Source organism: Lissotriton helveticus, chromosome 5_1, assembly GCF_964261635.1.
Source record: "Lissotriton helveticus chromosome 5_1, aLisHel1.1, whole genome shotgun sequence".
NCBI lineage: Eukaryota > Metazoa > Chordata > Amphibia > Caudata > Salamandridae > Lissotriton > Lissotriton helveticus.
In genome coordinates this window covers 896,614,585-896,633,539 of record NC_136065.1, presented here as the reverse complement: position 1 = coordinate 896,633,539, position 18,955 = coordinate 896,614,585, and the positions used below count along the sequence as shown (strand labels likewise).

At 48.9% G+C, this 18,955-nt stretch overlaps 1 non-coding gene across 1 annotated transcript; it reads right to left on the bottom strand.

Annotated features, from left to right (window-relative positions):
- Positions 1-16,684: 16,684 nt before the first annotated feature.
- Positions 16,685-16,767, bottom strand: TRNAL-AAG (transfer RNA leucine (anticodon AAG)). Its single transcript has one exon. It is a non-coding gene; the product is annotated as a tRNA-Leu (tRNA).
- Between the last annotated feature and the right edge of the window lie 2,188 nt (positions 16,768-18,955).

The following is an 18,955-nucleotide window of genomic DNA, read 5'->3' as shown; positions in this document are numbered from 1 at the left end:
ACCACCATCTTCCAGCGCACTGAGGAGGACATCTACACCCATTACAGACTGGAGGAAGAGAGCATACTTGCTTTAATTGAGGAACTCAGGCCCCACCTAGAACACCCCACCCGCAGGACACAAGCCATACCCACACACATCCAGGTCCTGTGTTCACTACACCTGCTGGCCTCAGGTAGTTTTCAGAGGGTCATAGCCTCAGCAGGAGGGGTGTCACAAAGTGCCCTGTCGCGCTTCTTCCATGCATTCCTCGACGCCATGACACATAGGATGCAACACCACATCCACTTCCCCAGCACCCCACAGGAACTAGCACAGACCAAGCAGGACTTTTACAACATTGCCCAATTCCCCCAGGTCATAGGATGTATAGATGGGACACATGTTGCCATTTCACCCCCCTCAAACGTAGAGTATGTATTCCGGAACAGGAAATGCTACCACTCACTTAACATATAGATGGTGTGTGATGCCAAAAACATCATCACAGACATAGTGGCTAAGTATCCTTGAAGCACACATGACGCCTTTATATTCCGTCACAGTGGGCTATACCGTAGACTCTCAAGAGGTGAATTTGGAGAGGGATACCTACTAGGTAAAAGCACACAATGACAGGCCACATTTCCAATGACTAGCATGTGCATTACAGTGACTGACCTTTAAATATTTCCACCCACAGGGGACAGTGCCTATGCAGTCTGGGATTTCATCCTGACACCCTACCTAAATCCTGCCACTGCTGGGGAGCGGCGCTACAACCTGGCACACATTTCTACAAGAGGCACCATCGAGAGAACCTTTGGCATATTGAAGAGCCGATTCAGATTCATTCATAAAAGTGGAGGAGCCCTCCAATACAGCCCTGAAACGTGCTGCAAAATTGTAGTAGCTTGTGCCATGCTGCACAACATTGCAACCAGGAAAGGGACACCAATGGAGTTGAGTGACTCAGAATCCTCCGACGTGGAGGGACCTGGACCTGTACACATGGAAGCAGGCGTAGTTGTTGCTGCAGCTGGCCGACAGAGGCGTGATGAGATCATGCGCAAATACTTCTAGGTGAGTAATAATGAGACAGTGACAACTTAAGCCTTTGCTAATGTGTTTAATTTGCTATAGCAACAATGTCACACATCCAAATCAACAGAAATGAACTCTCCCAATCCAATGCACATGTTGAAATCACAGTGCAACAATTTTAGTGTAATAACAGCAAGTGCAACACTGTTGCTGGCCCTATTTCTCCCCTGTGAGTAATTGTCATTTGGCAGCAGATCCTATTGGTGTGTGGCAGGCCTGTTGCTCCTGCCACTACGGCGCCTCTCAAAAGTGGGTGGTGGGGTGTTGGAGCTCCGCAATAACTGGGAGTCCTCCTCACTGGGGATCAGCACCCCTGGACCAGCAGTACGCAGGGCACGCAGTTCATCCAGGGCAGAGGTTGACTGCACTACAACAGTGGCGATATCCTGTATTCTGTGAGAGAACTCACGCTGGGTCTCTATGGTACGCCTTGCCAGCATATTTTTAGATGAGGCCAGACGGTTTATTGCGCGAGTGTAGTGGTCCATGCGGGCCATCTCTTTGCGCCTGGCTGCGCGTTCTGCACGCAACTCGGCAGTTAGCTCCTGCACAGCCCTCCTGATTTCCTCGCGCATTCCCCTGTACCCTGCCCTAATCTCTCGCTGAATTGCCTTCATATGTTTTGCTTGTAGGCGGTGTACCTGGAGCATGTGCAGTTCGAGCCCAGCAAAAACAGAATAATCATGATGCTCACTGGAGCTGAAGCCCGTGCGGGATCTACGCCTGCCTGTGGCCTGTGGTCTTGCCTCCTGCTGCTGGGAAACTGGTGCATCAGACTGCACTATCTCATTGTTGTCCTCATCGTCTTCTTCCATGATTCTCAATGGCCTCACGATCCTCCTTCTGTGTCCCTGTGGTGGGATGAAAGGACTGTCCTCCCCATCTGTGTCCTGGCCCTGGCTAGCTTCTCCAGAGGCTTGTGGTCCTGTGTCACTTGCACTGGCTGTTCCCTTCCTAGTTGCAGGTGCTGTGGATAGAACAGCACACATAAAAAAAAATTCCTGTCATATGATGTTCAAATAAATTTTGTCACAGTGTTCCCTAACTTTACTTTTGTCATTCACCTTTCCTGACCTGCACATGTAAAAATTGCATGAGATGGATGCTACTTCCAACATTACTGACTATTGTGACTACATCTCCCACAATGCATTGCTGTGACTGCCTGTGTACTTGCTCTAGGCTGACATGTGGTTCCCCTTATCCCTAGGTCGCTGCAGGGGGTTGCTGGGGGTGGTTAAGGGTGGGAAGGCATGCTTCTTACCTGGTCTTGCAGCTGGTTGGGCTGAGCTGTCTAGCACGGACACGCCCGCAACACTCTGTGGAGGCAGTGTGCCCTCTACCAGTTCTTCAAGTGGTGTGGAGTCTGAGACATTGGAGGTTCAACCACCGGTGAGCTGGGACTGCTCCAGCCTGGCAGCCAATTTTTCCTTGGAGCGCTGGCGCAGGTCGTACCAGCACTTGCGCAAAACTTCTACAGTCCTGTGTGTCACTCCAAGGGCATTTACTTTGGCTTGTATGCCTTCCCAGATGCGTCTCTTTCTAGCTTCAGGCACCTTGTGGGAGCTCCTCCCAAATAAAATGTCATGGTTTGGCACCATCTCTGTAATGAGGGTTTCAAGTTCTGTCTCAGAGAACTTCAGCTTTCTCTTCCTGGCTGCTTCCACTTCTTGCTGCTCCTGCTGGGTTGCTGGAACATCCTTATTCCCACTTTCTGCCATGGCTCCTGAATAGCAAACAACAGCCTCACACTCTCTCACAAACAATCCTGAAGCACCATGGGAAATCACTCACTTCCTGGATGGTGATGTCATCAAAAAGCATCAGGATTGCGATTGGATGTTTCCAGAAAATCGCAAATTTGCGATTTTTCCCGATGGTAAATCGTAATTTTGCGATTTTCTCGATGCGATTTCGCTTTTTTGCGATTTCTTTCAGGTTAGGGAATCGCTATTGTCCTTCACGCAAATATTTAGCGATTATGGACGAATCGCTAAATATTTGCGATTCTGATTTTGCGATTCGGTAAAATTCGCAATTTCAGAATCGCAAATCGGGTTCTTGATACATATGGCCCTAAGACTCGGTGTGCAATCAGTGCATCATACGCTCCAACTTTATTGCTGACTTTCCCACTGCACTTTTCCGTAGGTGAACATTTTCATGGCGGTTGGTGTCATAGTGATTTCCACGCTGAGCTCTTCGACGCCTCCACCACCCCGCCCCGGCCTTGAGTGTTTGGACATGACCCGACTTCCAGCGTCGTCTCATTCCCTACATTCCCATTCATTGCTGTCCGTCTCCCTCTTGAGGCGACGCAAACTCTCTGCTAAAATGGATTCCCACTCGCTTTTGCTTACCACTGACATTACCATAGTGCCTTGTGCACTTCGTACCTAACTAGCATTAAAAGAGGGAGTATAATCTGAGCGGTTGCTAAATTCAAGCTACTGTTTTCCAGGCGTTTGACTTGTCTGTCCCAGAAACAAACCCATCCTGTGTCCATGTGTTTATGCCCCTGCGCCACTGCGAGGTCAAGGGAGAGTCCTGAGCTCTCTTTTTTTTTTTTTTCGCAGAGTTTTATATAGCGCGAACTAGAACCGAACCGAATCAGTTATCAGAGCGCTTTACATAGCACCAGTTACATTACATGAGGACACACTTTCATTTTAGGCACGGGGAGATTAACAGCCTGATTCATGAAAAACGGCATTTGCGAGTCTCAAATAGCGATAAAATGCGAATCGCTATAGAGAACTCGCAAATCAGAATTCATGTACATTACGGGGAAAAAAAAGCGACTCGCACGCGGGCGCTAAATCCGTTAGCGACTAACTATAATCGCAGAATAATCGCTATTTCCGGCTACCTGCGTCGGGAATGCGAGTCGCAATCTCGTGCGATCGGGACTGCGAGTCGCAATCTCGTGCGATCGGGAATGCGAGTCGCAATCTCGTGCGATCGGGAAAACGGGAAGTCGCTTTTCGAGCACAGTGATGACATCACAACCAGGAAGCAGGCAGTTCCCACCCCCAAACACCACAGTGAGGCAAACCTCGAGGGAGCAAGTCGGAAAGCAGCAGCTAAACTAGTGATAGCGACTTTACTACCAAACTGCTGCCATGTCTGAGGAACCTGTTCCTGGCCCCAGCAACGGCGCAGGGCGTAAGAGGAAACTGAAGTTCTCAGAGCAGGAGCTCGAGAATCTGATAGAAGGGGTGGTGGCCAACCACGACAGACTCTTCGGGATCAACTCCAGGAAGGTCCCAGAGCAAGACAAACGGAGGATCTGGCTGGGAATAGCCTCCAGTGTGAACTCCGTGGGTGTGGCCGATAGGTCATTGGAGGAGCTCAAGAAGCGATGGTATGACCTCCGAGGTCGTGCCAAGGAGAGGGTGGCGGAGCGCCTTGGAGAGGCATCGGGCACTGGAGGTGGCGGACCTACAGTCCCTCCCAACACACCCTTTGAGGACCAGGTCGAGAACACCCTTGAGAGGGAGGCGTGCGTTGGCGTCACACCTCTGGACTCCTCCCGCCCCACCCAAGACACCCAAGGTAAGTGGCATGCGACTGCGACCCTGTCCCCTATGACCGTCCCTGACCAAATAGGCTCACATAATGGCCCTTAGTCATGCCTTTGTTGCGCATCAGGAAATGCCCTGAAGCATTGTGGGAGATGTAGTATGTCCACAATGTAGTAGTACCACAATGCAGCCAGACAGGTTCCAAAGTACGCAAATCCACAGCCATCCAGGGAATGTCACCCAGCATGCATGTAACATCAGCACGTCTGACAGTCACATGCAACTAATGAGTATCCACTTACCCTCACAGGTGGCGCAGAAAGCAGTGACAGCGAGAGGCTGCAGATAGATGAGGAGGCCCAGGAGGAGGATTCTCAACCGGAAACCCAGGCACCAGCCCCTGCCGCTGCAACAACACCAGCAGCCAGGCCCCCCACCGTTGTGGCCCCTGCATCTGCCGTTCCAGCCGCAGCCAAACCAGGCACCCCACCGTTGTGGCCTCTGCATCTGCCGTCCCACCCGCAGCCAAAGCCAGGCCCCCCACCGTTGTGGCCTCTGCATCTGCCGTCCCACCCGCAGCCAAAGCCAGGCCCCCCACCGTTGTGGCCTCTGCATCTGCCGTCCCACCCGCAGCCAGAGCCAGGCACCCCACTAATGTGCCTCCAGTCCCTGCCGCACCAGCAACGCCTGCTGTGACACCACCTGCAGCTGGTGCTACGACATCTGGGCCTGCGACAGCGGCAACACAGCGGCCAGCCACTGTGACAGGCCAGCAGAGCAGGCGTGGGAGTTCTCGCCGTCACACCACAGCTCCAATCAGCAGGAGGGGCAATGGACAGCGCCATGCCTGTTTGAGCGTAGAGAGACGCATGCTCAGGATCCATCAGCGCCAGTCACAGCAGCAAGGTGCCATACAGCTCCAGCTGCACAAAATTGGGCGCAATGTGGCGGGAGTGGGAGACCGCATGGACCGCATGACGGCGGCCATGGGCCGAATGACTGCAGCCATGGAGGCAAACACTGCTGCGATGATCAAGCAGCGCAGTGCAGCAAGCCGGCGCCACCACCAGCTCATGAGCCGGCTGGCCTCCTACAGCAGGTCAAATTATGTGGCTGCAAATGCCACCTCACAGTTGTCGCGCCGGTCACTCTCACAGCAGCACCAACTAGTTCAGTGCTGTGAGGACATCACCAGGGTCCTGGAGCACCTAACCACCGCGGTAACGGCACTACACCCTCCTGCTCTACCTGCCACTGTAGGGGGTGACGATGGCAGTGAGGGGGCTTCAAGCGTCAGCAGCCAATCTGCCACACTAGTCCCGCCACTTAGGCGCAGCACCAGGGCAACGCCTGGTACAGGTGCCCCGGAAGAGGATGAGCCTCAGAGGCGCCTGGGCATAACGCGCAGGAGGCGCACTTGACTCTGTCAGAAAAACACTGGCACAGGCTGACTATAAGCCTGCCATGTACTTTCACACTGCAGTATGAAGGAATACTGTTAGTTGTAAATAGTTGTACTGATTACCTTTTTCTTGTGAATGAAACAAATATATTTATTTTGCAGCACACATTAGCCTTGTGTAATCATTACATTTTGCATGCAATTGTGATATGTGGGGTGGGGGAAGAGGGTGGGCTAGAAATTGTTCTCTGTGATGTGGTTGCGACGTCTGTGGCCTTCAGCTGGGTTCTCCCCACGTGCATGGTGCGCATGTGCTGGTGGCCGGTCGTCCCCTTCTGATTCACTGCCTGAGATCTCAACAGGTATCCGGCGCTTGGTTGCAATGTTATGAAGCATTGCACAGACAGCCACAATGCGGCAGCAGGCAGCAGGACTGTAATACATGGCCCCACCTGTCTTGTGCAGTATACGGAACCTGCTCTTGAGCAGGCCAAATGTCCTTTCTATACAGTTCCTTGTCCGGATGTGCGCAACATTGTAGCGCCGTTGCTGAGGTGTGGCAGGGTTGAGGTAAGGGGTCAGGAGGTATTCCCGTAGGGCGTAGCCACTGTCACCTGAATGAGAGGAGCAGATGTTGATTGCCTGTGCAGCGCAGTGACTTCATTGCAATGTGACATTGTCGACAAAGTGTACTTACCAAGTAGGTGTCCTTCCCCAAACTCTCCCCTGAGCAGTCGTGTGTGGAGTCCGCTGTGCCTGAAGATAAAGGAGTCATGGGTACTCCCTGGGTACTGGGCGACAATGTCAGTGATGATGGTCTTGGCATTGCAGACCATCTGTATGTTGTGGGAGTGGTAGGACTTCCTGTTGCGGTACATATACTCCGTGGCAGCTGGTGGGCAGATGGCGACATGGGTACAGTCTATGCAGCCGAGGACATGGGGAAAATGGGCTACATTGTAAAATTTAAGTTTTGTCAGGTCCAATTCCTGTTGGCTCGTGGGAAATGTGATGTGGCGGTGGAGCTGGGTGAGCATGGCGTCAACGAAAGTGTGGAGGCAGCGTGACATGGTGGGCTGGGATATCCCCCCAGCAGCCGCTACTATGCCCTGGAAACTGCCGGAGGCCAGGAGGTGCAGGCTGCACAATACCTGCACATGTGTAGGCACCGAATTGTTTCGCCTTGTTGGGTGCTGCATGAGGGGGTCAAGTTCATGTATCAGCCAGATGATCATTTCCCCATTCAGCCTGTATTTAGCATATATCTGTTCTCTGGTTTGGCCCAGCAAGGTGACCCGCTGCCGGTAAATCCTTTCCTGCCTCATGCGTCTCCTCCGTGCTGCTCGCTGTAGCCTTCGCCGCCTCACCACCATGTACATTCCTGGCATTGTGGAACGCCTAATGCTGCTGCTGAATGTCCTTATGTGTGATTGGTCAGGCCTGGACCTGTTGGTGATTGGCCAACTGTTTTTCAAATTTTACTTAATCATGGCTTTTATGGTTACCACCTGCTTTGAGTTGTCCTTAATTTGTGCCGCGCAAAAGTGTGATTTTGGGGTTTTTCGCTATTGTATATTTTTCATGAATGCCGATAGAGAATATATTGCGTTTCGCTATTCATTTCGCAGATTCCGTGGTTGGTCGCTATTTCCGTATCGCTAATGCTCGACTACCGGGAATCTGCGACTATTATAGCGTAATCGCTATTATAATCGCTATTCTGTGTTTGCGAATTCGCTATTTTGTTCTTGAATGCCAATTCCGTATTTTGCACCCGCAATTGCATTTTCGCAGCCATTGCGGGCGCTATTTCGCTTCATGAATCAGGCTGTAAGTGATTTGCCCAGAATCACAGGGGGTTCAAGGCAACTGTATTTTGCTAACTACATAGCCAGGGTAAACAAGCATTTGCAATGCAATAGGTCTCGCATTTATGCAAGTTTAAGCTATTGGCATTGTAAATGACAATGTGTTTTATTTATGTTTTAAAAACCAAACCATAAAAAAAACGCATTTTCATTTACAATGCCAATAGCTCAAATTCGCGTAAATGCGAGACCTATTGCAGTGCAAATGCTTGTTTAAGACAGTGTGGAAGCAATATTTCACTTGTGTCAGCTTTAACTAGAAGACGTGCGTGTTTTATTTAATGAGCCTAAAAAGCAGGCACTGTCTGACTGCTAGCATGCAAGGAGACGCTAAGTGACACTTCGTCGCCGCGAAAATTAAAGGAAGAGAATTTCAACCTGCCAGGGTAAGAGTCGGGGTGAAGCGCAGAAAAAGAAGGCCGTGAGATAATGAAGTGACAGGACTGGAGCTTATTTTGAACTAACGGGGGTTCTTGTTTTCTTCCTAATTAAGGGAGTACAAGTCCAATGAACTTGGAGATGGAAGCTTCTAGAGCTAACGGAGATCAGACCAAAGGCTTTGTGGAAAGGAAGGGGGAAGGGACACCTCTCATGTTGAACATCTCAGAAGGGGTGGGAGCTTGAAACAGTAACGCAGCTTTACCAGTGACCTGTGAAATGGCGGCCACGGCTAATTGCCTCACGGTTGCTGGCAGTTTCTGTAATTGAATGTCGCTACTATACTCCACTCTTCCTGTGCCATAATTAGCTGGAACTGCACTGACAAAAACCATCCTTAATCGAAAGCTGAGTTGCAGGCATTCGTTTTCATGTTCCTGTAGTAGGCCTGAACCTCCCATGGGCCCTAGAAACAGTAGTGCCATATAATTGGATGAACCACTTCCTTTAAAATTGACTTACCTCATAAGAGCTGTTTTGAAAATAAACATACGCTCTAATCATTTTTCCGTAGCACACGGACGGACTGCACCCCTTGTTATAATGTATTATTATTTCTTTAAAAGCAAGGAACAGATGATTTCATCGTTTTAAAAAAAACGACATCAACTCATCCTTTCTATCCTTCTGTGGCTGCTTCTAAACAATCCATGTGTACTTGACAACTTTGTCACTTCTAATGTGAGACTCATTTTTCAGCACAATTTAAATATTAGAGGTCGTGCTGTCCTCGCCCAGGGAGAATGGGTATTTTACTCCGTCGCCCTGGCACAATAGAAGACCTTTAATGATTTCATGTCACATCATTAAAAAAAAATCTACCGTTGTCGTTATCAGTATCCAAGTTTCCTGAACCAGGAAAGAGTTTTCTGGTTTCATTTGTATTAGCGAGGCACCCAGACTGGGCTGATCTGTCTTTGTTTGGGCCTAATGAAATTGCCATGAACTGAACATGGTCAGCGACTAGCTGCCGCCTCCCCCCCAATCCGGCACCCAATACCCAGGAACGTGGACACGAGACGTCTTTACTTTTTGGAAGGCGGGCGCTAGTCGCCCGGCCGTATTTATTAAAGTATGAAATTAAAAAAGGTTTTAATTGCATAATCAACAATATATACAAAAATTCAGCAGGACATTTAGGTACATAATCCTTAGCAACACGTTTGAGAGCCTGACTTTAACAAAACTCTAATACATGGTGTTTTCCTAACTTATACTAAACATCCTCATCTAGAATTTTTGTACATTTCTGGCCATATGGCAGGGTCACTACCGGTGTCAGGTCCTACTAGCTGCGCCTCCCCTCTGGATGTGCGCATGCGCAGTGTTACCCCGGGAATTGCCCGGTCTACGCCCTGAACTCCATTTACCCACTAAAGGAGGGCCCTTACTCTGCGCCGGTGGCGTCGTGAGTCCACGCGCGCGGGGTGGCTACCAGCCTAAGGAAAGCGTGAACTACTCCTACCCGCGCTCCTTTGCTTTGCAGCATCCATTACCTTGCCCCTGGAGTTGTGGGAGTGGCCCGCAGGCCCCTCCCCCTGGGCGGGAACCTCCATAGGATGATGCCCGCCCCCTCAGACCTCAAATATGTGCTCACCGATAATGACCTTACCGCATGCCCCATACCTAATAAATACGACGACCTATGGGAAAAAATTCTAAAGGACAGCTACACTGGCTAATAAAACAGTATCAACGTATAGCTACAAAGGGAAAAAAGGCCTAAAGACACATAGCATTAAATACAGTTCACTTCAAACAGTATCAACGTATAGCTACAAAGGGAAAAAAGGCCTAAAGACACATAGCATTAAATACAGTTCACTTCAAACAGTATCAACGTATAGCTACAAAGGGAAAAAAGGGCCTAAAGACACATAGCATTAAATACAGTTCAGTTCACACATGACTTGCTAAGAGGGGGAAAAAATTCCTAGACAAAAGCATCAACAAAATACACCAACAGTTCATCTCTATTACCCTGTGAGACCCGTGGACCGTACATCCAGAACTTACCCTAACCAGAGATAAGAACTGCTACCAAACTTTTTTTTGTTCCAAGGGATGGTGGGTGGGAAAACAAAGAAGCCCCGAGTGCGGGGCACACCGTTTCGGCGAGGGAGCGTCCAGGGACAAGGGGGTCTCCTGGGCGCTCCCTATCTCTTTATTCCCGAGGGGCCAGGTGGCCCCTCCTCTAGCCCGCCCCCCCTGACCCGGACCCACTTCCCAGGATCCGGGTCAAGGAGGCCGCCAGCCAATCGGCGGTGGGCCGCGCCCCCCAGGGCACGCCCCCACCGCCGAATGGCAACAAAGGAGACAGTGGGGGCGACGGTCGCCGCGCCGCCATGCGTGCGGGGGGGCCGAGGGCCCCCCCTTTTCACATGGTCAGCGACTAGCTGCCGCCTCCCCCCCAATCCGGCACCCAATACCCAGGAACGTGGACACGAGACGTCTTTACTTTTTGGAAGGCGGGCGCTAGTCGCCCGGCCGTATTTATTAAAGTATGAAATTAAAAAAGGTTTTAATTGCATAATCAACAATATATACAAAAATTCAGCAGGACATTTAGGTACATAATCCTTAGCAACACGTTTGAGAGCCTGACTTTAACAAAACTCTAATACATGGTGTTTTCCTAACTTATACTAAACATCCTCATCTAGAATTTTTGTACATTTCTGGCCATATGGCAGGGTCACTACCGGTGTCAGGTCCTACTAGCTGCGCCTCCCCTCTGGATGTGCGCATGCGCAGTGTTACCCCGGGAATTGCCCGGTCTACGCCCTGAACTCCATTTACCCACTAAAGGAGGGCCCTTACTCTGCGCCGGTGGCGTCGTGAGTCCACGCGCGCGGGGTGGCTACCAGCCTAAGGAAAGCGTGAACTACTCCTACCCGCGCTCCTTTGCTTTGCAGCATCCATTACCTTGCCCCTGGAGTTGTGGGAGTGGCCCGCAGGCCCCTCCCCCTGGGCGGGAACCTCCATAGGATGATGCCCGCCCCCTCAGACCTCAAATATGTGCTCACCGATAATGACCTTACAGGCCAGCATTGTTAACCGACGATCTGGCCTCCCCCTGCCTAGCCCTACCCTAGAAAGTTCTTACTTCAGCAACACCTTCCACCCAGGCCCTGACATCATCAGACCAGAGGACCCTTCCTTCGTCCGTCAAATGGACTCCCCTCACCAGGTAGACCAAGTACACCCATGTTGGATCATCTGCAACCGAGGGGGGGGGCTTGAAATAATTTGTCCCACTGTGTGTTGATCCTCTTTATCGAGTGATTCAACGCCCTGACCGAGACCCCGCCCCCACGGGATAAGTTGAGACCCTACTACTGTGCCACCCGGGTAAGTCCCGAATACCCACCCACAGTGGAGATGAACTCCTCAATGAGTATTCGCCTCCCCAGTTTGGCCAATTCAGTCCCCCCTAGGTGAAGTATCCCCACTGGCAGGAGGTCGGGCTGCTGAGCTCAAAGTCCCTGAGAGAAGTTCCTGACCGACCATGGCACAGACCCTCAAACCAACTCTACCCTGTCCTGCGTCCAGCTTGTTGCTTGTGCTGGCACATTGTAGCTCCACACCCTCCGGTGATGGGTTCCTCCCCTGCGTGACAGGCTTGGAAAACTGCAAGAACCAGAAAAAGACCAAGAAAACCTGGGTGACAAATTCCCACTTCCACCTTAGGGAATGGGTAGCACTTACACCAGCCAGCAATACCTGGGCCCTTGGTGTCCTCTTTCTCGACGTTAGCTTCCCTTTTTGACGTCCACCAGCTGGTGATGTTGCGGTGTGGAGCACTCCTCAGATACCCGCCATGGACCCAGCCGTGACTGGCGTAAGCATCCCTTGGGCTGTCCACCTGTTGCAGCTGTTGTGATGTCGAGCACTCCAAGTATCCCTCATGGACCCGGTCATACATAAATTGGAAAGATAGACACACACCATTAGTGTTTCCGGCCATAACTGTTGTATGCACGTCAGACTTACATTACCATCAGTCGCTAAGTTTTAAATAATCTTAGTGCCCGATCACTACACATTAACACGTCGACAGTAAATGTTAAGCATAACCTCAGTTTGTCTGTTTGCTAGTGCAGCATCTATGTCGTTAAGCATAGGATCTGCGCCGCCCTAACCATGGTAAGCTGTAAAATTGGCTTCCTATTTTCACAATCATTGCTACACCAGAAAGTTGAGCTGCCGGCGAGGACATCGCATCTTAATCCTGGTTTTCCACCCACGTCTCCATGCATAGGGTCCATGTGTAACAACAAGACAGTCTACTTAACAGTGCAGCCACAGGGTGTGCATCATTACCAGGACCCCAAGTAGTCTTTCTACAGGCTCTAGGCCCTGTCTCAATGCCATTCGTGGTTCCTCCACCGTATTACTAATATATGGCTTTGTAACACCCCTAGCGCTCAACGTATATGGTGCTAAATTACTGTGTGCTATATAAGTTGTCACACTTTAATTATTCGCCATCACATCTCATCATAGGCTCAACGTATATTGTTCTAATGTACTTGTGTGTTATATAAGTTTACTGACTGTAATTTCTTGCTTTTAGCCTCGGAAAGGGACTCAAGGGGTGTGTTTAGAACAAATACATATATTTGTTGTCATAGACCTGTTCTTTTTCATTTACCCATTCATGATATTAAAGACCGGTAAAATAAGCTGCTCTATATTCCCCCAGGACTTAGCCCGAGGGCTGCACGCAATACAGCTAACCCTAGGATAGCTTACTAACAATGTTGACTTTAACCTATCATTCATGAAGGGTCGTTTGGACAGGTGCACTGTTTGGGCTGGTGCCATGTCCCCCCTCGAATAGTGAACAGCACTTCATATGGTGAGTACCTCCACCCTCAAATAAGTCCATTGTGTGGCTTTCCGCGTTGGTTTGCAAAGAAAATTGGGGCATGGGAAACTGGCTTTCTCAGTCTCGTCCAGCCCTACCCTTAGATGTCGTTAATCCCCAGGAAGCCCCCCAAGAGAAGGTGATATCCCCTATTCGTGAATGGTTTCATGATTGTTCTAACTAACACCTAGCAGACATCAATGATAGTCGTTCTAGAGTGTCCGAATCATGACTTATGTCAATGGCTGTTCCTTGCGTAAGAGAAATAAGCAGCAACCCTGGCTCGGATAAAGTATTGCAAGTGCTTAGAGGACATCAATAAAGCAGCCCAGGAATGTCAACATCCATCTCATTCTTCCGGTGAAATGTAATGTCACCCATGTAGCGTGAGCTCTGATTTAGACAATGAGTTTTCCAAAACTGAACTCATCAACTGAATGACCTGAGGTCTTGAGTGCCCTCTTTTGGCTAACTCACAACCCATGGTGGGGACCCGTCCCATCAGGGAGCTGCGTCTGCCTTGTGAATTCTACCTAAGTACCACCCGAGCATTTTAAAACGCCCAAGCTCCATATTGATGAGTCCCCCCCCAGCACGTGGATGCGATCCAGTTGATGAGCATCGGTGACTATGTGTTCATCGGGTCACAAGAATACAGTGCATACTGCCAGTGCTAATTTAAGATAGAGTAAGTGCCACAATTTTGGGCTGACTGGACTCTTAAATGCTTGAAACATTGGAGAAGTGTTACATTACCATATTTGTGTTAAAACTGGTTACTGGTGAAAGAAACTTTCAAGGTACAAGTCTAATTTCGGCTAAAAAGGCAGCAGCGTGCCCCCCCCACTCACCTTAATGTAACAATGTAACACAATAATATACACAAAGTAATATAACCAGAAAGTTATAATTTTTCTAACAGGGCACAACCCATCGATGTCTTGAATTCATGATGGTTTTCTTCCCATGGATTTACTCCAATGAAGGGGTGTGGTTTTAAATAAGCGTTTTGCAGTTTTCTTAGGTGATTGCAAAACAACATGATGGTGCATCACATTTTAATTTTGGTGCATCACATTTTAATTTCTAGGATAGGACGGATTTGTTCACTCGAAGTTCCACAACACAATCAAAATGTAAGTGATGTAAAGTAATTCCGTTCTGTAGAGGTCATCTACAACTGACATAACTCACATACAATGAAAAAGGAACTGAAGAAACGTTTCTATTCCACTGTTACGGCATCTTAACTCATATCCTTCATGAGGACGTGCTGATAGATAATTCCAATGCATGTAATAATTGCCATTCACTTTAAAGAGATCGCTAGAATTTCTCTATTTACTGGTCTTATTTCAGGCCCTTTGAGGTTTAAATCGTTTGACAATTCAGCCATACTTGTGCTGTGCCTGGAATTTATGCCTTATCCATTTTGTAGGGTTACATTCCTCCTTCCTACACACTGAGCAGTAGCAAACCCAAATTTGACGATCCCATTGCATGCAACAATGTTTATCATTTAAAAATAGTTACTATAGTCTTTGTCCCAACTCAGTGAATGTTTGCCCAGTGTCTGTAAATCTTGTTCACCGCAACAAAATTCAATATCTGCCTATTACAAACCTTCTAGGAATAAATATCCTTTCCCATGCTAAGGGACTTAATGATGGGTGCAATTTTAGCAATATTTTGCTGCATTTATTAGACAAGTAAATACATATAAATTATGTCAGAGATGGAACAATTTCAGTGACTTAATTAAGCCTCTTAGTGGATCGGGAATCAAACTGCCTCAGTTGAATTCCATCTTGATCCCCCTATAGAACAGCTGTTGTAGGTTTTGCCAAACAAAAATTGCATGTGAAATTCTCTGTCACTTAGCTAGGGATTATTAATGTTGTTACATTCCTGGTCAATGGTCCATTATCCTTTTCCTGTCCCGTCCCCTCCTTAGTGGGCAAGTCAGGGCCTCCATGACGGGGCCCATAAGACACCTGGTGTATAACCTGCCAGTCCCTCATACCATACAGAGGGTGAATTTATAGACCAGAATGACGAGGACTGTGCAGTGCCATTCAAAGGCACGAAGACATCTGCCTATCGCTTAACATGCAGGCAATTCAATCTGTTTCTGGCTATGCTCCCTCCCCGCGGCCTGCTTGGCCGACGTGCTTCGTGATGCCCTGGAAAGACCACGGAGGTCATCTTGGGTGGGGTGAACCAGTTTTACTTCAATGGCCACCACAGGTTAGCTTTGCAGCCACTAAGAGTGAGATGTGCTAGAAAGTGACACCCAAAGATGCTTGTATCCGGGATATGCTGGAGTGAGCAACAGCGGAGCAACCTTAAATGCAACAAGTTATGGGGGATGATAGACTGGGGAGGACTTGATGTAATGGTTGGGGGCTGATGTGTGTCTTGTCAGACCCACCCAGTAACAGGCCCCCATGAAAGCGACATACCTTTGTACATGTGACACACTGAAGTGAGCCTACTACATTCTAGTTACAGCGTACACATGACCTATTATTATGAAGAACAACGTACTTCAAGAAAATGGTAAAACAATGTCTCCCTAGTAACCCTTCCGGGTCGTTTTGCATATATAAAAAGGCATTTCTACACAGCTGTTGGTCACAGTACCAGGCACTTTACGGCATCGCGTCGTCTCTTAACTTTTCCTATTACAAGATGGTAAAGTGTTCATTTTGCTATTTTTACTTCCAATGATTCTAGGACTCTCTTAAAAATAGAAATAGACTAATGGAGTCTAACACCTGAGCATACTGAAAATTTGGCAGCAATGGCTCTATAATTATACAATTTCACGCATAGAACAAACAACTATCAAAAACTGCGAACACGAGTGATAAATAATATATGCAATTAAAAGGTGCAAAGTTTTGAACAAGAACATCAAAGTCCCTTACTCGTGTCATACAGAATGCTTCTTAGCTCTCCTGTGACGTCCCTAGTTTCAAAGCGAGGGGGCAGAAAACCCCAGTACCGACATGCCTTGGAGAGATGACGCCGTTGTCTCCCTGGCTTTGGCGGCGCCCGAGGGCTCGTCATCACCACAGACATAAGCTACAATGGTACACAGCACTACAAAGTAGAAACCAGTAGGGACCGTCATAGTGAACCGACCCTTACATCATCAGACCTAACGCCTGTCGCGAGTCCCCGTGACCAAGAGACACCACCTCGCCACCCGGGCTCGACCATGCTCCAAACTGCCAACTTGAAGCATCCCATTCCACTCCCCTCAACCTTCCCAATGAGAATTGTGTGGGCCCCAGTAAATCCTGTACAGGCTAAGATGGCCACACATCTGTACGGACAAATCCAGAACGCACACGATACAACTGAAAATCGACTGGGCCCGCCTTGCAGAAGGCAAACAAAAAAGCGGGGATACCGGGAAGCGGGCCTGGGGCTTGCTACATACACGGCAGGCACTCGACCCCTGAGCTACGTCAAAAATGGACTTAAAGTTTTTTGTCAGAAGTGGGATTCAAACCCACGCCTCCAGGAGAGACTGCGGCCTTAACGCAGCGCCTTAGACCACTCGGCCATCCTGACCACATCTCAATAGCAATAGGCACTCGCACAATACCTTCCGGGGCCTTGCCACGGCCCAAACCACGCTCCTCACCCACTCCGGCAGCTGGCTCCGTGAGTTCCCCGCCGAACCTAGCGACGAGACGGCTGGCTCCAAGCGTCGGTGATCCTCGAAGCAGTCACGACACAACCCCAATGGCAAAGGGAATCCACACCGCTCCGGAACCGCTCACCAGGGAACAAAGGCGCGAACTTTGAAACCTGGAACCAAAAAAGACAAAAGTTAAAAAACAAAGAAGCCCCGAGTGCGGGGCACACCGTTTCGGCGAGGGAGCGTCCAGGGACAAGGGGGTCTCCTGGGCGCTCCCTATCTCTTTATTCCCGAGGGGCCAGGTGGCCCCTCCTCTAGCCCGCCCCCCCTGACCCGGACCCACTTCCCAGGATCCGGGTCAAGGAGGCCGCCAGCCAATCGGCGGTGGGCCGCGCCCCCCAGGGCACGCCCCCACCGCCGAATGGCAACAAAGGAGACAGTGGGGGCGACGGTCGCCGCGCCGCCATGCGTGCGGGGGGGCCGAGGGCCCCCCCTTTTCATTTGCCTTAAAACATGTCGACCTCCAAAACTATAGGTCAACGCTTGCCCTGACTTTTTAAAAGATACTAGGGGTGCAACACCTGTTAAATGAGTTAGACATGGCCCTGATATTGTTTTAACATATGTAAGGACACACACTCTGCAGTTACACAACGTCCTTCATATTTTGCAATGACAGACGATTGATCAGGAGGATGTACACTCTTTCAAGAAATGTGTACAGATCCATTTGTCTGGTAGTACTCTGTACTAACCTTGAGACTGGCGTGCCCTCTGTACTCTTACCAGTGACCACCATAATGAGAAGCCCTGGGCACAGTGGCAGCCAGCATCTGTCGCCCTTCTGTTGCTCCTGTGAGGTAAATCCTCAAACCTAAAGTAATGGGCAACGGGGTTTCCCTTTTGAAAATCTGCTGTTATTGTTGACTAAGTGTTAACACGTTGCACTAGTCTCGTACTAGAAGCTGTTTAATCAAAATGTATTGTTTAGCAGCAGCCATTGAGGGCTGAGATTAGTTAATGTAGTGATATCGTTTTGGGGTGGAGGGTGTCTTAGCCCCTTATCCTCATAAGCTTATTTTTGTAAATGTGTTTTAAAACCAAAGGGTCCCAGTGCAAATGGATAGATATATGAGTGAAAGGCATTCACAAAAGGTGACCTTGCAATAGTCAGTCCGTTTACTCTTGCATATTATTACCTCAGACTGTGTTCTGTTGTGCAGGCATACGTTCCAGGCTTTATATCCACATACACGTGAGTTTGTAGCCATTCACAAACTCCTCTTTATCTTTTTCCCATCCTAAAAATGGTTGGAGACTTACTCCTATCAAGAGTTAGATTTGCTGCTTTTCTAGAATTGGAAGGGTGTAGAATTGGAAACTTGGTGTGGGTGTAGGAGAAGGGACTTTTCAGTAGGAAAAACACATTTTCCGTAGGAGAAAATAAAATTAAACAATGAGCAACTGCACATAGGCAGAGGCTCCACTATGCAGAACCCTATCATGTTTACAAATCTACAGCGGGCAAATGACAACGGAAGAAAATGTATTCAAATTACTTTCTCACGATTACGCCTGTAATCTGCACCATGTCACCTGTGCACTTTATGTGGTATTTAGCCAACAATAACTTGCATGCTGGGTTTTTTAACCCTACACTTTTACTGGAGAAAAAATGCTAGTCTCAGAATGAGTGCTTTAAATGGGCCGGGCCTTACCCACACTTGTTCAATTTGAAAGGGAGAGTACCTGCACTTTTTAAGACTGAGCACTTTTAATTGGAGAGTACCGGCACTTCTCAGAAACAAGCGGGAATGCTGATACATGAATTTACATGTAGGCAACAACGCTTCAAAAGATTACCTTGTAAGTGTTACGGTGCTGCCTTCATGTAGAGAAAAGCACGTGTGGGCGAATGACAGAATTGGCTTAAAAAAATGTAAATGCACCCCACTGTTTTTTAAAATGGCACTTGACACGATGCCTGGTGCAAGCACTGCAGATTAGATCGGTTGCAGAGGAAACCTTAACTGGGGTGGTTAATGGCCACGTCCCCAGCAGCAAGAGAGCCGCCAAACGCACTTTGTCATGAAATCCTAATCCCATTTTTCATTTCAA